General features: G+C 51.8%; 1 long non-coding RNA gene across 1 annotated transcript in view; it reads right to left on the reverse strand.

Moving 5' to 3' along the window:
- Nucleotides 1–4248: 4248 nt before the first annotated feature.
- LOC138582365 (uncharacterized) overlaps nucleotides 4249–22640 on the reverse strand; it is a 293040-nt gene continuing 274648 nt past the window's right edge. Inside the window, exon 6 of the long non-coding RNA XR_011305015.1 lies at nucleotides 4249–4532. This is a non-coding gene — a long non-coding RNA (uncharacterized lncRNA). The remainder of the gene's footprint in view (nucleotides 4533–22640) is intronic.

Raw genomic sequence — 22640 nt, forward strand, 5'->3', positions numbered from 1 at the left:
GCATTTCACATTTCTTTGACTTTGGCAATGTGGGTTACAATGTTCTCCTATTTGGAATCCATCAGTGGGAGAGTTGTGCACAGTTTGCTTTATTATTACTTTTCTTTGGCAATGCGGGTTACAATGTTCCCCTGTTCGGAATACCTCTTTAGGAGAACCCAATTTGCCTTAATTGAATTGTTCGGTATTCAAAATAGTTATTATTACTTAGCGGTCTCCTTTGGACCACCCTGGGTCACCTGCTTCAAACCAACTCACCGGCATGCCTTGACGTCTCCTTCTGACTCGCTGGTATTGCTACTTTGCTCTTCGGGACCTCTCTTGCTTTTGACAGCTCGTGTCGGTCGGCCGCCACTCACATTGACCTTCATTGGAGCTTCCACAGCTCTTTGTACTCTCCGGTGTACATCCGATACTGGAGCGGTTCACTGCCTGTAGAGAGCTTCTCTCTCTCATGGTAGGGCTTGCTTCAATACCGCTTCCCGCTGCGTATCCTCTGCATAGCCCAGGATGCCCAACCTCTGACTCATCTTTTACACAGCATCCTGCTGCTGCCACAACAGCAACCCCAGCTTCTGCTTTGCCTTGCTGCTTTTCCAAAACACGCACCTAAAAGGCCTTTAAATGTTTAAAAATCCAGCTCAGATGTTGGTCATTACAACAATTAGATAACTCATAACACTTTACGAACTCTGAGCCCCTCTTCCTTGTCCCAGCACTAAGAGCATTGTGGGACTTGAAGTCCTTAATGTTGTTGTTTCATTTTAGATCCAAATTGTCAGTTTCACAATAATCCAATAATACTGTAGCATCATTAGGGAAATTGTCTAGAGGGTTCTCCCATTCCTCCTTACCTGAGTCTGCTGCCATGTATCACGCTGAGACTCTGCACGCCTTTCTGAACTACAAGCAGCACGCCTTGGGATGTTTTAGGTATGCGATCCTCTGGCTTTTGAGCCTGAATGGATGAGGTGATTTCCACCCACATAGCATAATCACGTATTTACAATACTTTCTTTACTTCACAGTTCACTTCCTGAATTGGAGCACAGCTAAATCTCGGCACCCGCACTGTATGTGCGCGTCACCATCTCCAAGGCAACTCCTACAGAGACTATCCTTATATCCCAGAAGCTCATGAACATGAGGTACCTGCTTTCTTCGTTTAAATTCAATCGCACATTTGTGCCTGTTCACATTTGTTAATTTGTAAAGTGCAGATATTTCCCCATCGGCTCCATATCCGACATGCTCATCAATCCATTAATTTTGTACAGATTCCCTGTCATCCTCTGGACACGCGAACTCTATACAGGTAATACAGGTAATACACGCAGCATATCCACAACTTGGCAATATATGTATTTGATATTTTTACAAATACGTGACACGATGTATCTACTATCTGCGACACATAAGTATCCATGACCTATTCCCTTTCTCTGGCTATAGATCACATTAGGTCTATAGGAAGGTCCGTTTAACGCTATTTGCTACTACTGGATGTACTTAATTGCTGTTTTTTTATAACACAGAACCTTTTGTCCCTTAGCGCTAGCTTCTCCTCAATGGCATCCTACTCTGAGACCTAGTCTTCAGGACCGGACGCCAGCACATGAATAGTCGTGGAAGACTACACCGTTTAGCGGTGAGTTGTATTTTCCACTCACTACTTTATGAGTATTTCTTCCTCATTAGTACATTTTACTCATTTAACCGCCGCTAATTAGTACATTTTACTCATTGAACCGGTCGCTAATTAGATATACTTAGCAATTTTCTACCTCTAATCTCTCTACCGACCCTTGTCTGCTACCTCCCATTCTTCAAATATGTATACTTGCTGTCTCTAAATTAGTCTTTAATGATTTCAATAACATCTTTTTGACATGGTACCTCGGCTGTGATCTTGGCGAGGTCGGTAACCTCCGTAACTGACATTTAATACCGGCAAATAATTTTCCTAAACTATGGCTCAATCGCTCTGTATCTAACTACTGTAATCATAACTGTGTGTATACCAGTTCTCTATAAACATCAACTTATTGTACTTCCTTTTTTTCTCTTTCTTTTAAGAAGAGGGAATCCTCGAAACACGTCGGCCAAAAAAAACAATTGGACATCGCCATTTGCATTATGTGTTTTTCTTCGCATCTAACCATATTGAATGTAATTAAACACCGTTTTTAATTGAGAGTGCCTCCTTGCACAATTCATTCTGTCAACTAAATTGTTATTTATACTATACGTGACTTTTGAACGTATGTAGCAAGTGTGCAGGGGACAATCAGTGTTAATGCTATAGTGAATACCTGACACCCATTCACACATATAGCCATATCTCATCATGAATGCCCAGAGCTTTCAACCGGAAGTCTTAAGAAAGCTATACCCATATATGTCACACACTTGATCCCATCCCTACCAGGAAACATAGCCTGTTATGGAGTCTCACTGGAATCCAGGCCATTGTTTTAATGGGGACCTGCAGGGAATAAGACATGGGCCCTCATTATGGGTCAGGCGGAAACTGCGCCGGTAAAACCGGCAGGTAGCTGCCGGACCCGTAATGATTTACCGCCACCTGACTTGCCAGAACCACTGGGGTTTTACAGCCTTGGTGGTCCGGTAAGTCAGGCACTGGTAAAATGTTGTTCCCCATTCCCATGGAGTCCTGCAGGACTCCATGGGAATGGGGACCACGGAAGCACCAGCACCGTCCGCCCGCCAGGTCTGAGCAGACTCGTAGTTTGTCAGTCCGGAAACAATGGTGCCGGTAAGCTTACCGGCACTGTTGTTTCCGGACCGGCATACTCGCAATGAGGGCCTTTGTTTCCCAATCAAAAAATGTCTGGTGCAGCCTGATGAAGCCATCTACCAACACAAAGGAGCTGCCACGAGTCAGGGAGTTAACACAAGGATTCAAGCAGGAAGATCTGTTCGGAGAAACAGACTACAGGGTGCCTTTGGGCACCCTTACTTGGGAGTCTGATGGACTCCTAAAGTCACTCTGTTGCAACACCAAGGAGGCACTGGATGGGGAGGCACTCAGAAAGAGGTTGGTTTGTAATGGCTTGGCAGGATAGAATGATGGTCTGGAGGGTTGCCCAGAGCAATGCCAGAGGTTCAAATTTATTATAACCCTTCCAGCCATCACCACTTTTGTTTTGGAAATATCACAAATGACAAGGACACTCGGTGTCACAGTTTAGGACTTTCATTCTAACACAGCGTCTCACAGCTCCGTGGTGACTGGCAGCATCATCAATTGTACCCCTTTGCACTGGAGGCAACGCCACAGGTATCTCAGGTCTGACTTATTTCCGCACCCACAGTCACAGATGAAAAGTAAGTGTGCAACTTCCACAAGAAAACCCATCACTAGCAATCAGCTTGAGGAGAAGGCAGGAGGCTTCATGAGGAATCCTGTAGGCATCTGAAACAACACTCCCAAAATTAATAGCTTTTTCCTTTCATGGAGACCTTCCTCCATCAGATGCTCATCTTTTGAATGACTCCCACAGCCGTTCAGAAAGTCTGGAGTGAAGAATATGAGGAATCCGCGGTTCGACAAAGCGTTTTGCAGAAGTGAACGCCCGCATTGGGTGTCCTCTCCAACAAGAGAATCAATGCAATAATGTTTGGTGAAAGCATGTGGAGAGTCGCATGTTGCCGGCTGACAGATCTCTCACTAGGGTGCACACCTCCACAACGCTGAAGTAGCCACATGACTCCTGGTAGCCAGCAGTGTCAGTTCAGTAGGCACCTCTTTCTGAGAGAATTCATACCAAGCCTTCATGTAGACAAATATTGATCCCAGGATGGTCTGCTTGGAAATAGGTTTACCCTTTTGAGGGACGGTAATTTTCATGTAGAACTGGCAATCCTGGTAACATTCCTAGATCCTATGCATATAGTAATACAGGGTGCAGTTAGCATCAAGTCTGTGACTTTTTCTCTCTATCTTTCATGGGGGAGGAAAGAAGACAGCAGGAAGAAGGTTATGTTCTGAAGGAAATTCACATTCGACTTTAGGCAGAAAGGAGGGGTCTTGGTTTTAGGGCCACCTTTTCCATAGAAAAGACCAAAAAGAGCAGTGATAGAGATATAGCGGTGCCATCCCCCATTAGCACCCCTCTGCCCCATTCCGGGGGTGGGGGGGAGCAAGAAAACAGACCATAACCATTACTATCCTACTAATAACACAGACAATTGTTTTACATTTGGAAACAAAAACAACACATTTATTGGAGCATAACAACAATACGGGGCAGTCCCAGCCCTAAGCAACATCATAGTTCATGACCGTAGACTTCTAAGGTGGCCCATAAGCAGTACTAATCCGGCTTAGAAAAGTAGCAGACATATGCTTCTGAATGTAACTACAAGAAGTACTTCTTCCTCTCAAACACTGAATCTTGTTGACAAGGAGCCTCAACTGTCCCAAAGGGACTCAGTGCCCATCTTCCGAATTTGGCTCGAGTGCCCCATCGGGAAACCGCCGGCGATCGAAACAGCAGCGTCAACTCCGCCTGTGACAGAAATGTAAAAATGTATATCTGGTGGAAACAGTAAAAACAAGCCAAACAAATACCTAGAAACATACACCTCGGAATCTGCTGAAACAAAGTTACATAGCAGTACATCATGATCAAGATGATCCTCTTATGTCCAAAAGAAACCTACACCAATTCATATACCTAGTGTAAATTTAATAGTTGGTCAAAACAGTCAAAACCAACAGAACCAAAGTTTACCTGGTTGTACATAATGATAAAAATGGATAATATTATGGTCCAAAGAAACCTACCAATTACTCACACCCCATGCAATCCCTAACTGCTGTAAAGTAACCCAGAAAAGTTGAAGGTGGGTGGGGCACTGGAGAAAGACTGAGCTACCAGTTCCCCTACCTTATATTCCGCCCGCAGTGGCGTGCACCGGATGTGCTTGCCACTGGTGACACGCCTTTCCTCCCAGAAGAGGCAAGGTGGGAGTTCCCTGCAAGGGTGGCGGGGGTGGCCAGAGGGCGGCCCGCTATGCAGGCTGTCCTTCTATTGCCCGCTTCGGGGGCTGGACATCCCCTGAGCCTGAAGCTCAGGGACTCTACGCGCAGAGGGCACTGTGAATAAGAAGGCAACTGTGACCATATGCAGACAAAGAGGACAACATAGTAAAGGCTCAAAAGGTGCCACCTTCCTAAAAAAAAGATATCAGATTAAGATCCCATTGGGTAACCACGAAGGGAGTTGGTGGAAAGGAATTAACAAATTATTTCATGAGCTGAAAATAGCACTTAACTCTGAAAATGTTTGGTTCTGCCTTAGCCAAAGATACATGTAATGTGGATCATTGTAAGAAGGCACATTCATGGGCCGATGCCTCTCTCATGGCACCAGACAGAAAGCATGTGCCATTAACAAGCATAATGAGGGGTACTTTCACTACTTCATCTGAGAAAGTCCAGTTCTAAAACCTTAGGGGATAAGCACGAAGGGTCAGCAGGCCCAGAGTGCAAAGCTTTATCCGGACATTCTCCTGCCCCCTCCAGGGTGGAATAAAATCAGATCAAAAAGCACTGGGAAGCAAGTCCTCCTGGCCCACCCCAGGGTGTTCGGAATCATGCTTGCATTGCTTCAACTTCCTCCAGATCACTGGCATGATAAGAAAAGAGAGAAGCGCATGCACCTGGACACATTCCTGCTCGGTGTCCCCAGTGCACCTACTAGAGTATCCCCAGAAGAAACACTCTCAAGTCAAGCACAGTTCTTGCTATTGGTCCACTCGAGAAAATCCCACCTATCCAAGACCTCATCCAAGACCTGATCATTCTGCTCCCATACATTAGAGAAGCCTGTCAGCCAACTAGGGGCATCCGTTTGAATATTCCACATGGGTTGTCATTAAGGTGAACATTGTTTTCAATCACCTAAAACCAGTGGAGCATGGCCTTTCTGCACAGGTGACTTGAACCAACCCCTGCTCTTCTTGACATAATCCATTTAGGCTGAGCTGTCCATCCGGAATCGGACTAATTTGTTCCTGCAACAAGAAGCCCTGCAGCACCGGTGTGGGTCCTACGTGATGATTTTGAACAGGTTTCATGGCCTGAAAATCCATTCCACACGTCTATTTAGAAAATTATTCTGTGTTTCTTGTGCACACCTTTCCCCTTTCTCATCTTGCAGCACGGCAGAGCCCTAATCTGGGGGAGTCCCCCATAACCTCCTCCGAACCTGCCCTGGCAAACCAAATTCTCCTGCTTTTGCCTTACTTTCAAAATGAATAGACCACCCCCCCCTTAGCATCCCTTACACACAGAATAGCCACACCCTAATCCCTGGGATACTCCAGGAACTCCCCTTAATGCCTGGCCCCTCCCTGCCATGGCCAGCTCATTCTTTCCCCCGTAAAGACAAGTCCTGGTACTCACCATGTTACTGGAATGGACAGGGACCCTCACAGTGCATTCCACTTCCCTGTACACCTTTCCCTCACCACCATTTCGTCCACTTCCAGCCGCATTGTCTTCTTCCACCCCAGTGGGTCTGCCCGCTGTGATGCAGTTCTGCATGATCATTCCTATTCTTTATTCAACAACCTTGCAGTGCTTTTTCGGACGTTTTATTCTCATAGCAAATTATTCACAATGCAGACCAGAGAGCCCAGTCTGATCACTCTTAACAGGAGCAGATTGGTGTAGTAAAGCTTTTCTCAAAATACATGCATATCCTAAACCTGAGCTTCCCAGTCCTCTAAGGATGCACCCTCACTGGGGGGGATTGGAGGCAACAGGCGATGGAATGTTCCCACTTGCCAGTAAATGGTAGGGAATGGAACATTACAGATCCACACAGACCTGAGAATCCCCCCAAAGGAAGTCTCTGATCTATTTTATTGTATTGCTTAAAGCGCCAACTTAGCTTGAGAGCAGCAGAGCACTCTTTCCAATATATATATATATATACATATTCAGTGAAAAACTTAACCATAACGTCCCTTTTGAATTTGAAAGGTTTTTAGCAGCTCAACTTAACCATAATGTCCCTTTAACAAAGTTTTTTCACTGAATTTCATTGGTTTTTAGCAGCGCAACTTAACCATAACGTCCCTTTAACAAAGTTTTTTCACTGAATTTCATTGGTTTTTAGCAGCGCAACTTAACCGTAACGTCCCTTTAACAAAGTTTTTTCACTGAATTTCTTAGGTTTTTAGTAGTGCAACTTAACCATAACGTCCATTTAACAAAGTTTTTTCACTGAATTTCATAGGTCTTTAGTAGTGCAACTTAACAATAATGACTTTGACTTTATATACATGTCATATGGAACTGACTGAATCTCTTCTACTGTACTTGATGTCCGCGAACTCATTTAATGTTTGCGGACATGTTCGAAGAACAGTACCACTACATAAAAATTCTGGGGGGGTATGTTTGATTGTTATATCATAACATAGGAACATTTAACAAATTCAAAAAGGAGCACACAAACACATTATATTTACTAATACATAAGAAATGTAACCCATATATACAACACACTAACCATTCATTTAAATGCACTATGTTCTAAAATGGAATATACCACAAGAAGATAAATTGGCTTCCAACATAATTACCTCACGAACACGACAGAACTGAGAACAAGAGCAGACCCACTGAGTACATAGGACATATCTTACCTGAAATAGTAAGTGTACTTAATTTTATTCATATATTTATTAACTTTCTGTATTAGATAAAAAATATATTATCTTTTTTTTTCTCTCACAGAAATGTCTAGTACTCTGGAATGGCTAGAGGAGCATTTCCCACATGAAGAAATGTCACAAGATAGTGAAACTAATGGTAAACACTTTATAATATAAACCATTTAGTTATTATTATTTTGTATACATTTAACATATATATATATTTTTTGTACAGAGCATACCAAAATAGAAAATACTTCAGAAAAACCTGTTATGGATAACACTTTTCACAGTATAGAAGAAAACATGGATTTATTGTTGACTCATTTTAATAATTTGAAAACCTTTGTGGAAGATCATTATAAACCAAAAACCTCGTACCATTGCCCCACATGTACTTGTCCCTCCTCACCATATCCCAGTCAATTATCCCCAAACCCTCTCCATAACCCAAAACGTTTTGATGAGACTTCCATCCCTTCTTCACCTAATAACAATCATGTTGAAACCCCTAATTCTCCTGTTTTTGTTTTTGTTTCTGTTTCTGCCTCCCCTTCTCTGTCATAAATTATTAATATATGTTAAATAAAGTTTCATTTTTATATTGTGTTGTAAATAGTTTCGTTTTTTTTTTTTTTTTTTTAAATACAATGTAGGTGTCCGCGGACAGTGCAGGTGTTCTGAAATGTTCGTAAATAAACGAAAATGGAGGTGTCCTGAAGAACACTATACCTGTTCGTATGTTCGCTAGCAAGATGAAACTATTCTAAGAACACACACGGTGTCCTGAAATGTTCGTAAAAAAAAAATTCAAGTGTCCTAAAGAACACTATATCTGTCCGTAGTGTTCGCTATCAAGTTTAAACTGTTCTAAGAACACAATTGGTGTCCTGAAATGTTCGTACGTAAACGAAAATGGAGGTGTCCTGAAGAACACTATACCTGTTCGTAGTGTTCGCTAGCAAGTTCAAACTGTTCTAAGAACACACGCGGTGTCCTGAATTGTTCGTAATTAAACGAAAATGGAGGTGTCTTAAAGAACACTATACCTGTACGTACTGTTCGCTAGCAAGTTGAAACTGTTCTAAGAACACAATTGGTGTCCTGAAATGTTCGTACATAAACGAAATTGGACGTGTCCTGAAGAACACTATGGGGGTAATTCATAGAATGCAGCGCACAAGTGGCGCACGCGGCTGGCGCACAGTGTGCGCGTGCGAATCCCTGCGCCAGCCGCGTGCGCTGAAATCCATTTCCGCGCACAGCGTATTCATGGATTCCAGCCACCAAAACCAGCCGTGGCGCACAGTGGCGCAGCGACCCTGCAGCAGCGCCAGTTACGCCCCCAAGAACGCCTCTCGCGCAGGGAAAAGCCATCAAAATCCCCCATCCAGCGCAAAGGGTTGCGCTAACCCTGTACCAGCACGGCAAGCGGGCTACGTGTATCACTGGGGTGTGCGGGAAGTACCTCACGCGATTGGCCCCGTGCGAGCAGGGTACGTGTATTTCAGGGGTGCGCGGGAAGTTCCACACGCGATTTCAGCAGGGTACATGTATTTCAGGGGTGCGCGGGAAGTTCCACACGCGATTGGCCCCGTGCGAGCAGGGTACGTGTATTTCAGGGGTGCGCGGGAAGTTCCACACGCGATTGGCCCCGTGCGAGCAGGGTACGCGTATTTCATGGGTGCGTGGGAAGTTCCACACGCGATTCCAGCAGGGTACGTGTATTTCAGGGTGCGCGGGAAGTTCCACACGCGATTTCAGCAGGGTACGTGTATTTCGGGGTGCGGGGGAAGTATCAGACGTGATTTTAGCAGGGTATGTGTATTTCAGGGGTGCGCAGGAAGTTCCACACGCGATTGGCCCCGTGCGAGCAGGGTACGCGTATTGCAGGGGTGCGCGGGAAGTTCCACACGCGATTCCAGCAGGGTACGTGTATTTCAGGGGTGCGCGGGAAATTCCACACGCGATTTCAGCAGGGTACGCGTATTTCAAGGGTGCGCGGGAAGTTCCACACGCAATTTCAGCAGGGTACGTGTATTTCAGGGTGCGGGGGAAGTTTCACACACGACATCAGCAGGGTACGTGTATTTCAAGGGTGCCCGGGAAGTTCCACACGCGATTGGCCCCGTGCGAGCAGGGTACGCGTATTTCAGGGGTGCGCGGGAAGTTCCACACGCGATTCCAGCAGGGTACGTGTATTTCAGGGGTGCGTGGGAAGTTCCACACGCGATTTCAGCAGGGTACGCGTATTTCAGGGGTGCACAGGAAGTTCCACACGCGATTTCAGCAGGGTACGTGTATTTCAGGGTGCGGGGGAAGTTTCACACGCAACATCAGCAGGGTACGTGTATTTCAGGGGTGCGCTGGAAGTTCCACATGCGATTGGCCCCGTGCGATCAGGGTACGGGTATTTCAGGGGTGCGTGGGAAGTGCCACACGCGATTCCAGCAGGGTACGTGTATTTCAGGGGTGTGCGGGAAGTTCCACACGCGATTTCAGCAGGGTACGTGTATTTCGGGGTGCGGGGGAAGTTTCACACGCAACATCATCAGGGTACGTGTATTCCAGGGGTGCGCGGGAAGTTCAACACGCGATTCCATCAGGGTACGTGTATTACAGGGGTGCGCGGGGAGCACCACACGTGAATTGCACGTGTGGGTCCTCCCAGGTGTTCCCTCTACACCCTCCACGGCCCCTGCAGGTGGCTCACACCACAGGGGCCTACCCTGCACATGTCCTGCAGGTACTCCATCCACCATGGCCATGCCCCCCAGCCAACCCACATGTCAACTTGCACTACTGCCCACCAACGCATGTCCCCCTGCACCCCCAGCCACCAGGGGCACCCTCCACCAGGCCCCCACCCATGTCTCCCACCCCCCCACCCCCCAGCACTGTGGGGCACCTGCCAACAGGCCCCCACCCATGTCCAACTCATGTTCCCAACCACCCCCACCCCCCAGCACTGTGGGGCACCTGCCAGCAGGCCCCCACCCATGTCCAACTCATGTTCCCCACCACCCCCACCCCCCAGCACTGTGGGGCACTTGCCAGCAGGCCCCCACCCATCTCTCCCACCCCCCCACCCCCCAGCACTGTGAGGCACCTGCCAGCAGGCCCCCACCCATGACCAACTCATGTTCCCCACCCCCCACCCCCCAGCAGTGCAGGGGCACCCTCCACCAGGCCCCCACCCATGTCTCCCACCCCCCCACCCCCCAGCACTGTGGGGCACCTGCCAGCAGGCCCCCACCCATGTCTCTCACCCTCCCACCCACCAGCAGTGCAGGGGCACCCTCCACCAGGCCCCCACCCATGTCTCCCACCCCCCCACCCCCCAGCAGTGCAGGGGCACCCTCCACCAGGCCCCCACCCATGTCTCCCACCCCCCCATCCCCCAGCAGTGCAGGGGCACCCTCCACCAGGCCCCCACCCATGTCACCCACCCCCCACCCCCCCAGCAGTGCAGGGGCACCCACCACCAGGCCCCCACCCATGTCCAACTCATGTTCCCCACCACCCCCACCCCCCAGCACTGTGGGGCACCTGCCAGCAGGCCCCCACCCATGTCCAACTCATGTTCCCCACCACCCCCACCCCCCAGCACTGTGGGGCACCTGCCAGCAGGCCCCCACCCATGTCCAACTCATGTTCCCCACCCCCCCCAGCGCCAACAATGTGGGGCACCTGCCAGCAGGTCCCCACCCATGTCCAACTCATGTTCCCCACCACCCCCACCCCCAGCACTGTGGGGCACCTGCCAGCAGGCCCCCACCCATGTCCAACTCATGTTCCCCACCACCCCCACGCCCCAGCACTGTGGGGCACCTGCCAGCAGGCCCCCACCCATGTCCAAATCATGTTCCCCCCCCCCCCAGCAGTGCAGGGGCACCCTCGACCAGGCCCCCAGCCATGTCTCCCACCCCCCACCCCCCAGCAGTGCAGGGGCACCCTCCACCAGGCCCCCACCCATGTCTCCCACCACCCCACCCCCAGCAGTGCAGGGGCACCCTCCACCAGGCCCCCACCCATGTCTCCCACCACCCCCACCCCCCAGCAGTGCAGGGGCACCCACCACCAGGCCCCCACCCATGTCCAACTCATGTTCCCCACCCTCCCACCCCCCAGCACTGTGGGACACCTGCCAGCAGGCCCCCACCCATGTCCAACCCATGTTCCCCACCACCCCCCAGCACTGTGTGGCACCTGCCAGCAGGCCCCCACCCATGTCCAACTCATGTTCCCCACCCCCCCACCCCCCAGCACTGTGGGGCACCTGCCAGCAGGCCCCCACCCATGTCCAACTCATGTTCCCCACCACCCCCACCCCCCAGCAGTGCAGGGGCACCCTCCACCAGGCCACCACCCATGTCTCCCACCCCCCCACCCCCCAGCAGTGCAGGGGCACCCTCCACCAGGCCCCCACCCATGTCTCCCACCCCCCCACCCCCCAGCAGTACAGGGGCACCCTCCAGCAGGCCCCCACCCATGTCTCCCACCCCCCACCCCCCAGCAGTGCAGGGGCACCCTCCAGCAGGCCCCCACCCATGTCTCCCACCCCCCCACCCCCCAGCAGTGCAGGGGCACCCACCACCAGGCCCCCACCCATGTCCAACTCATGTTCCCCAGCCAACATGTCATCACAATCTAGATCCCTGGTCCTTATGGTCAGCGTCCAAATGCAAAACACCCACCCGAGTATTGCATCCACCCACTCTAATTGGCAATTACATGACAGAACACCAATTGCAAGTTCCGAAACAAACACATTTCCCTCACATACACCCAATGGGTGTCAGTGAATCTCAAAACCCATATCATGATATGCATGAAACCAATGAGATGATACTACACATTGAAGTTTGATAAAAAAATATGTATTAAAGGAAACATAAATAGAATCAAAAATGGGGGCGTGGCTTGGACGGCCATGTAAGAGGTCGCACTCTGGAGGAGCTCCGCTGATCCTGTTTTGATCCTGATGGAAGGGTACGTCCACGGGGGCCGGCCGACGTTGGAAATCGATGTCCAGGTATGTGAATGCCACCACTACACCCGGTGAAAGTTTGGGACGTCTGGAAGGCTTAGAAACCGAAATAAATGTGATTGACTGGGACGAGCCCTGAGCAGGCGGACAAGACAAAATGGCGGTGACACGTTGTGAACACCGAGGATCATGAAGTCAGTGTCGCGACCACGAGTGCAGGACCCTTGGGTCCCTTTGCTTGGAGACTAAAACACATGAGCGCCGCCTAGGACGCACGGTGGCCCAGCGAGCGGGAGAGCCGAACGGATGTGGCTGTGACGACAGGACCGTGGGCCTAGTGGTTGGGGTGCTCCGGGCGTATTGGATGCCCCATGGTGTGGTGGGTCAGGCTTTGGGCATTGTGTGGCGTGACTCCCCCTCGGTGCCTGGCGGGACGGGCCCCCGCCCGACTCATACAACAATATGACCACGAGAGGTGTGAAACCCAAGGCCAAACAGCCCACGATGGAGGCTTATGCCAAGTCCCCCCCAGGGGCGGAAGGAGGCAAGAACAAAGAGACCCCCTTGACGACCGCGGAGTCACCTGGCACGATACAGGAGGTGCTGGCGGCGATTGCGGACTTAAAAGTGTCATGGGAGACCAAGTTGGGCCTCGCCATGAAAGAGCTACAGGAAGGCTTAAACCTCAAGATCGGTGCCGTCCAGGAGGAGGTGAATCTGCTTAGGCTGGATGTGAGGGCGGTCTCGGAGCGCGCGGGGACCATCGAGAAGGAGACGGCCACGAACTCGGCAGACTGCGCTGCTCATAAAAAGGAACTACACGCCCTTGTGCAACGGGTGGGCAACCTGGAGGACAGAGCGGAGCAGGCAGAGGGACGTGCCAGACGCAACAATATTCGTATCGTGGGCCTACCTGAAGGAACTGAAGGGCCAGACCCCACGGAATTTGTGGAATCCATGTTTTTGCAGGAGGTTTGCAGTTGAGAGAGCTCATAGGGCCCTAACCAGGAGGCCGCCTCCTGGGGCCCCTCCGCGGCCGGTGATCGCGAAAATTCTGAACTACCGAGATCGCGAAAAGATTCTTGAATTCTTTCGAAAAGGGGGAACGATTTACAGAGGATCGGCCAAGATCACGGCCTACCCTGACTACACGCTACAAGTACAGCGGAGTCGGATGCACTTCGGAGCGGTGAAAAGGAGACTTCGTGAAGCTGGCCATCGCTACATGCTACTCTACCCGGCCAAATTGAAAGTTTTCTACAGAAGCAGATCCCTGTTCTTTGAAACACCAACTGAAGCGATGGACTGGCTAGACGCGCTGGGCAGTCCTCAAGAATCGGGCTTCCAGGCAGAGACTACGGAAGTAGCTTATGGCTGGGCCGCCTGGGGAAATGGGGCAGAGACATTGGGACTTGAATATAGTCATTTGTACGGTATGTGATGCGTATGATGTGGTGCTGACTGGCTGGCCCATTGGGCATGCCTACCCGTGGTTACTTGATTGGGAGTTCCAAGAGGCTTCCTTTGTCCCCAATAGTAATATATCTAGTTAGTTAGGTCGCTGTTAGATCGGCGACGCCCCGCGGGGTCCTATTCCTTGTAAACGGGATAAGACCAGACGCGGGTGGGCCTGAGATCCAGGGTTGGAGCTGGACTTTTGTTGGGATGGGAGGGGTTGTTTGCTGTGGTGTGTAGTTGGGAAACAGGGAGGGGGGATGGGGATCAAGGGCGGAAGAGCCGGCGGAGTGTTAGACCAAGGGGGTATTGTGGGGAGGGCGGGGCTGAATACAGACCAAACCGATGGCATCGGATAGTCTTCGCATAGTTACCTGGAATGTCCGAGGCCTTAATACTTACCTCAAGCGAAACAAAGTAATGCTATACCTGAAGAGGATGCGGATAGACATAGCCCTGCTACAAGAGACCCACCTCACCAGGGAGAAATTGGAGGTGGTCATGAGGAAGTGGAAGGGCAAGGTAGTGGGTGTCACGTACTCGGCGTATGCTAGAGGGGTCATCACCTGGGTGGCGCCGCACGTGCCGTTCCGGGTGCTCGACTCGATAGTGGACCCGGAGGGTAGAATGGTGGCGATAACAGGACTCCTGGAGAACAGGGAAGTACACATCCTCAACCTGTATGCCCCCAATCATGATACTGCAGCCTACTTTAGATCCCTCTATGGCAAACTCGGCCCCTTGGTAGGGGGTGCGATGGTGTGGGGTGGGGACTTCAATTGCGTCTTAGATCCCAAAATCGACCGGTCCGCTGACACCAAAGGGAAAATGTCGCCGGCGGCCAAGGCGCTCGGGACATTGCTAGGAGACTTGGGACTGGTAGATGTGTGGAGGAGACTCCACCCCACGGAGAGGCAGTATTCGCACTATGCGGCGCCATACGATTCATATACGAGATTGGATTATGTGTTTGGAACTGCCGAGATAGCGGGCGAAATAGTGGAGGCCGAATACAAAGCTCGAGTATTGTCGGACCATTCGCCCCTGGTGGTAGAGTGGCGACACCAACCCCCTAGGCCTCGGGTCCCCACATGGAGGCTCCGGTCAGAGGCACTGCAGGATGAGGGATTCCGGGAAGACCTAAGGGTTGCCATCGGGGAATATTTTGAGATAAACACGGGTAGTGTGCGTTCTGCGGGAACTCTGTGGGAGGTCTTTAAGGTAGTGGTGCGCGGAGTGGCCATCTCTAAATCCAAGGGACTTCAAGGGGGTATCGGGAGGGAGCTTCAGGACACCGAAAGGGAACTGGAGAGCCTGGCTCGTCTCGAGAATGCCACTCAGGTAGACAAGATTAGGATGAGAGACCTTCAGGTGGCGTGCAGCGCTCTTTGGGACCGACTATGTAGACTGAACCATAGGAAATACACTGAGCGGCTGCACGCGGGGGGCAACAAGCCAGGCAGACTGTTGGCCTGGCTGTACAAGAGTGAGTCCCCCCGAGTGGTTATTCATGAGATCCGTGGTGAGGACGGTGGTCTTCGCAACACTCAGGATGGGGTGAACGAGGAATTCCTCAGGTTCTACAAACGTTTGTATGAGGACACTGGGGAGGACAGGAGCCAGGACATCCTGAACACACTGGAAGACATTGGTCTGCCCACCCTAGACGACCTGGAGCGGGAGGAACTGGACGCCCCTATCACTTCTGATGAGCTGGAGGTGGTGATCCGGGGCCTCCCCACGTGTAAGGCACCTGGAGCGGATGGCCTGCCTGGTGAGTTTTACAAGGTGTACATGCAGGAGCTGCTGCAGCCACTGCTGGCCTTGTTTAACGAGGCATACGAACAGGGAGAACTCCTGTTGTCCCTCCGTGAGGCCATGATTGTCCCATTACTGAAACCAGGCAAGCCGGCTGTTGAGTGTGGATCTTATAGACCTCTGTCCTTGCTAAACCAGGACAGCAAGATACTCACGGCGGTGATGGCCAACAGGTTGAAGAAGGTGATTGGCAAGCTGATCCACCCGGATCAAACGGGATATGTCCCAGGCAGGAATATCAGTGATAACCATAGGAGGCTGCACCATGTTATTGATCATACTAAGGATGACAAGGGCGAGATGGCGGTAGTGTCGCTGGATGCGGTCAAGGCCTTTGATTCAGTGAGATGGCCTTGGCTGAAAGCGGCCCTGCAGGGATACGGCGTGGGCCCTGGTTATATCAGATGGGTCCAGTTGTTATATAGCAGCCCGGTGGCTAGGGTCAAGACTGGGGCCACAGTCTCGGATGCCTGGCAACTTAGCAGGGGGACCAGGCAGGGATGCCCTTGGTCACCCATGTTATATATACTTGCGCTGGAACCGCTAGCGATATGCCTGCAGCAACAATACGGAGAGGTGGGCATTAACACTGCCAGCGGCAGCCACTTAATATCTCTCTATGCGGACGATATGCTGTTGTACCTACATTACCCGGAGGAGAACCTGCAGTACGTACTGGAAGTACTGGATCATTACGCTGTCCTCTCGGGCATATCAGTGAACCCCAGGAAGTCTAGCCTGTTCCCTTTGGGCGGGTACAGGGACGTCCCGTTGGAGAGGCTGCCTGTGTTGCCAATACCATGGCGGACCGACACGTTTAGGTACCTGGGGGTAAATATTTACCACCGGACTGAGGCGATACACAAGCATAACACAGAGAGAGCCATAGAGGGGGTCAAGAACAGCATGACATTCTGGTCCAGATTGCCCCTGTCCATGATGGGGAGGGCAGCTTTGCTGAAAATGGTGGTCCTTCCCAGACTCCTGCATTTCTTCGTGAACGTCCCGTATTTGATCCCTAAGAGCCTATTTGTACGACTTCATAGTATGTGTAGGGGCTTCGTGTGGGGTAACTCCATGAATAGGGTGGCCCTGTGGAAACTCCAGAACCCGTACGAGAAGGGGGGTATAGGCTTGCCCAACTTCAAACTATATTATCTGGCGGGACAACTGTTGTATGTGGCCAGGTGGTTGTCTGATGAAGATTCGGCGGAATCTAGGTTGCTGCGTGAGGATGCGGCCCAATACTTCCTGAGAGAGGTGGTGTGGCTACAAAGGAATAAACTGACGGGAAGAGGGCGCTATTGAGGTTGGGATGGGAGGTCTGGCACAGAACATGGAAATTGATGGGGGAGTCAGAACCACTATCTTGGCAGGTCCCGCTGGTGGCCCTGTGCGAAAACGACACCCAACTGTTTCACTCTGTCCGTAGGCACTGGGAGCCGGTGGGCCTGGCCACGCTTGGGGACATATGGAGGGAGGCGGAGGCTCTGCACTTTCAAAAGCTGCAGGATGAGACGGGGGTGCACAGAGGCCAGTACATCACCTATGCCAGGCTAGTAAAACGAGAAAGAAAGAGATGGCCGGAGACGGCACTGGCAGATGATCCTGATGCCACCCTTGAAACTATGTATGATGTCTCAGAGGGTGGGCATGAAATATCACGGATATACAAACTCCTCAGAACGAAGGCTGGGAAAGAGTTGCCCCAACTGAGGCATGAATGGGAGGAGGAGATGGGTGGACTCATGACGGAGGGTCAGTGGAAGAGGGTCCTGGGATATCATAAAAAGGTGTCCCGAAATGCACGGCTCCAACAACTCCAGTTCTACATTACTCACAGGGCCTACTTGACTCCCCAGAAGATCGCACGGTTCGGAGGCTCAATCACTCAAAAATGCCCCAGGTGTGGGGAGGTGGAAGCTGGGTTGCTACATATGTTTTGGGCCTGCCCGGAAGTGTATAGATTTTGGGAGGAGGTCAAGATGAAGCTCGCAAGTGGGGGAGTGGTGTTGGACGTGGGATCTGCCTGGTCGTGTATGCTTGGGATCTTCCCCAGGCCCAGACACTTTAGGCACCTGAGCAAGCTGAGGGACCTGGCATATGTTCTGGCCAAACGCAGGATTGCCATGAACTGGAAATCGGCTAGCAGGCCGAGAGTGGAACTATGGTGGGCGGACCTTATGAGGTGGGCGGAGGCTGAATCCGTGGTATGGTTTGAAGCGGTCACTAGAGGGGGCGAGGAGGAGATAGGGCCCTTGCTGGCCTGGCGACAATTGGTGGCCTCTATGACCAACCCACAACAGGGCTTGGACGAATCTGAGAATTCGGAAGATGTGCCTACGGACAATGTTTCTCCTGACGGTGCCCCGACTGAGGATACAAGGGAGCCGGCTCTGGCTTGATGGGGGGTGGGGGGAGTTATTTCTTTTTTTTTTTCTTTTCTCGTGTTTTCTTTTGTGTTTTCTGTAAATAATTAACAGTTGTATTTTGTTGTGTGTTGTTTGTTTTTCTAAAATATAAAATCAATAAAATATTTTAAAAAAAAAAATAGAATCAAAAATAAAGAAACATAAATGTGAATGTACAAAAATGAAAAGAAGCATGTCCGTGAAAAAAAGCAAAACCAAAAATCAAAATCCAAAGTAATGGTGTCCAAAGTCACTGTCCACAAAACAAAATCCAATGGGAAATAAAAAAGAAAGCCATTGCTCCATGGTTAAAATGTGAAAGAAAAATACAATCCAACAGTGAACTATGTACATACAAACAAGCCAGGGTCCATTATCCCAACAAAAGAAAGGAAACCTATCTAACTACACTAACTAATAAAATAAACTATATACAAAAATGTGGCCAATGTCCAAAAGGTCCAAAATGAATCCAAAAAAAAATGAAACCTAACACTACCTACATAACTATGTACAAGGGCAGCGGGCTAGTTTGACGGCTCACTTTTGGATGTCCCGGGCCAGGGAATCATCGAACTCCTGCTCAATGTCCCGGAGACGGTCCTCCTCCATGACCCCGAGCGTCCGCAGGGCCATCGACGTGTCCACCTCCAAACCCCTGCAGATTGCCTCGAGGCACTCTGCCCGCCTCAGGGCCCTCCGCATGGAGTTCTCCGCCCTGACCATTGTGAGCCGTGCCTCTTCCGCCCGCTGCCGCTCCGCATCTATGGCGTGGCCCAACCGCTGCCACAGGGAAGACACTCTCTGTCCTGGGTACTCCTGCCCTCCGGCCGATACCTGCCCCTCCGATGTTGAAGGCCCCGAGCCTTCATGGCTCCCACCACGTTGCTGCTGCTGCTGTGCCTCTGCCCGTGCACTGCCTCCTGCTGCCTGCACATCCTCCGCCGGCTGGGGTGCAGTCGTTGATGTGGCCACCCCTGCTGGACGTCCGACTCCCGACTGTGGCAGGGATGCCTCCTCCACCAGCCTGGCCGCACCGTCAGAGGCAGCTCCACAGGGTACCCAGGTGACTGATGGGTGGGAAGATGGCACGGAGGACGACTGGCGCGTAGGGGGTTCAGTTGAGGAGGGGGTCATAGCAAGCCCCATCATACGGAGGAATCCGGCCTGGGTGACCTGTCCCAGCAGGCTGACGTGATCAACGAGCCATTCCAGATGATGTGCAGTCTCCTCATGAAAAGACTGCAGGTCACCTCGCATGGCCCGTTGACACAATGCCACACCACTCAGAACAGGCTCAACCCGGACCCGGATAGCCACGTCCGCAGGCAGAGGAAGGCCAGTTGTCGTGAGCTCATCTCCTGCCTGAAAACGGGTCTGGACGTAGGCATCCCTGCTGGTGCAAGATGATGCAGGGACAGGATCAGGGACAGGATTGCACACAGGCACCTCCGCGGCGGCCTGTGCTGCCTCCTGTCCATGGTCCTGCACTGCACCACTAGCACCAGTGGGATCCCCACCTCCAGACCCCGTCTCTGTTGCTTGCACGGCCTCCTCCTCAACCAAACCCCCCACCAACCTGGATGACTCCGTGCCATCTTCCCCTGTTGGGCCCTGTGGGGTCCCAGCTGCCCCTTCTGCTGCTGAGGAGTCCAACTCCAACCTCCGCCTCTTGGACCTCCCCCCGGCAGCTGCGGCCTGGGACGCGGCACCGGACTCCTCACTCCCCGACGAGATGACAACATGGGAGGGGAGCCGGGCCTTGCGTCTCCGGCTGGCGGTGGGATCTCCGCCGCTGTGCTCCACAGCACCTTCTCCGCCCTCTTCATCAGTTGACGCTGCAGACAGGGAGAAATAAAACACAGGCATCAGGGCACTGTACAATGGACACATACACACATGACAGTTGTACATGAGTGGCATTGGCAAACCTCAGACATGTCATCACAATCCCCAACACACATGTCATTTCAACTCGCACACATGAGCCATACCACAGCCATATCGCAACTGCCAGCACCATCCATACACATACAACAGCATGAGCAGGCAAAGGTGAGCCAGACATCACATGCAACACAGGAAGTGCACCACACATGTACACACACCACCACACGTGCATGCATGTGTACACCTTTGCCAAGTGTCGCAGTGTTCAGATGGGCATCCATGTCACATCTGCCGATCAGGCTTCCACATACCGCTGTCACATGCATCCATGTTGCATCACTGTTGCACCCTTGTCAAATACACACACATGCACATGTACACAGTGCTGATACATGCAGCTGAAAACAACATACATGCGTGACATCACGAACATGTCTACTTACATACACATTCATCCAAACATGTGTGCCCACACAACTGCATTTGGCATGCAAGCCTACACACACAAGCACCATCCATGTCTCACACATTCCAGCCCTTGCATGTGTTAGCCCCACGGCCCTGTACACCCCCACCCATACTCGACCCCATACAAACAGATGTGCAACCTGCACACTACTGAAAAATCACCACACGCACATCTCACAATCAGGATGCATGTACACTTACCACTCGACTCCAGATGGGTCTGCCTCTCAAGGACCTGGACGTTGAGCGCTGGGGATATGCGTTCCAGGACCCTCATCTGTTCTTCCGACAAGTGGCCCCGGCGCCCTTGGCATCCGCTGCCTTCAAGAGGCGCCGGGCCTTGTTCAGGGTCCTGGACCTGAAGTCCTCCCAGCGCTTCTTGACATGTTGTAAGTCGCGGACTGCCACCCCCTCCGCGTTGATGGCAGTCACGATGTCAGTCCAGATCCGAGTCCGTCCTTCCTTGTCGGCGCGGGAACTTCCGAAGAGGGCATCATACTGCCCCAGGACTTGCTCCACCAGGACACCAACTTCGGTGGCACTGAAGCTGGTGCCCCTCTGCCTCTCTGGCTGGGGGTTGTCAGAGGTCTCAGATGGTGTTTGCCCCGACATGACAACCCCAGAGGCAGGAGTGGGTGGGCAACTGGGTCCTGGGGCTGGGCTGTGGAGCGATGGAATCCCAGTCTGGAGTCTTCGGTTCCAGCAGGGGTGGTCACAGCAACAGCACCCCTGGCTGATGTGCAGGCAGCAAATGGCAGGGCACGTGGGCAGCAGGCAGTCAGGCAGCAGCAGATGGCAGGTGGGAGCGTGCTCAGGGCTCTGGGGGGCAGTAGTTCGGCCTTCTGGGCAGGAGCGTGGTCTTCCGTGTGCTTACGCGTGGCCAGCTTGATACGGAGTGAATTGGCACGTGAAAATCCTGCACGTCTGCGTGTAAATCGAGGGAAGGCCCTTAGCGCGTATGCACGTCAGCACGCATATGCGATTTCATTGGACGAAAGGCCCTTAGCGCGTGAGCGCGTCTGTGACGTGACACGCGCGGGTGTTTCCCTCATTACACGTGATGACAGAGCACACGTGAATTTCCACCAATCGCGTGTGAAAGTTCCCACGCACCCCGAAACACACGTACCCAGGCCAATCGCGTGTACGCTCACTTCCCTCCGATTACACGCGATGACACTCGGACGTACAGTTTTACCACGTATCCGAATACGGGAAACCCGCGCACGGCAAAAGACGTGCACAGGCGTCAACGCGTCCGCCACACGAAGGCAGGCGGAAGCGTCTCCGCGCGCAGCATAAAAGTGCGCGCAAACAATAAACGTGTATATACAGCTACGATGAGTGCCCCATTTGTCGCAGCACTGATCGTGGGACACCGCAGGAGGAGGAGAATAGCCAGGGCACGCATTTTCGCACCACGGACAACCCTTTTTGGGATGCCTGACGACCAGGTCTATGGCAGGTATAGGTTTCCACCCCATATCATCCTAGACCTGGTCAGGGAGTGGGAGGATGACCTTACATCCCCACCCTTTGCTCCCAAGCATTGAGCCCCTTGGAGAAGCTGCTCAATGTCCTGCATTTTTTGGCCACTGGATCATTTCAGCGGACCACTGCCATAGTGGGGGGGGGTCTCACAGGCCACGCAGTCACGCTGCCTACACCAGGTACTGGCAATCATGACAGCGCGCCCCTCAGTCCGCAGGTACATATACATGCCCAGAACACCCGCAGAAAGGCAGGCCGTTGTCCTGGATTTTTTCAGGGTGGCACACTTCCCCAAAGTGCTCGGTGCCATAGATTGCACCCATGTGGCCCTACGTCCACCTAGGGCCACTGAGCACATCTACCGAAACCGCAAGCACTGGCATTCCATCAATGTGCAGGTGGTATGCGATGCAAAGGGAATCATC

The sequence above is a fragment of the Ambystoma mexicanum genome, chromosome 3q, assembly GCF_040938575.1.
Source record: "Ambystoma mexicanum isolate Mex_15411 chromosome 3q, UKY_AmexF1_1, whole genome shotgun sequence".
NCBI classification, from domain to species: domain Eukaryota; kingdom Metazoa; phylum Chordata; class Amphibia; order Caudata; family Ambystomatidae; genus Ambystoma; species Ambystoma mexicanum.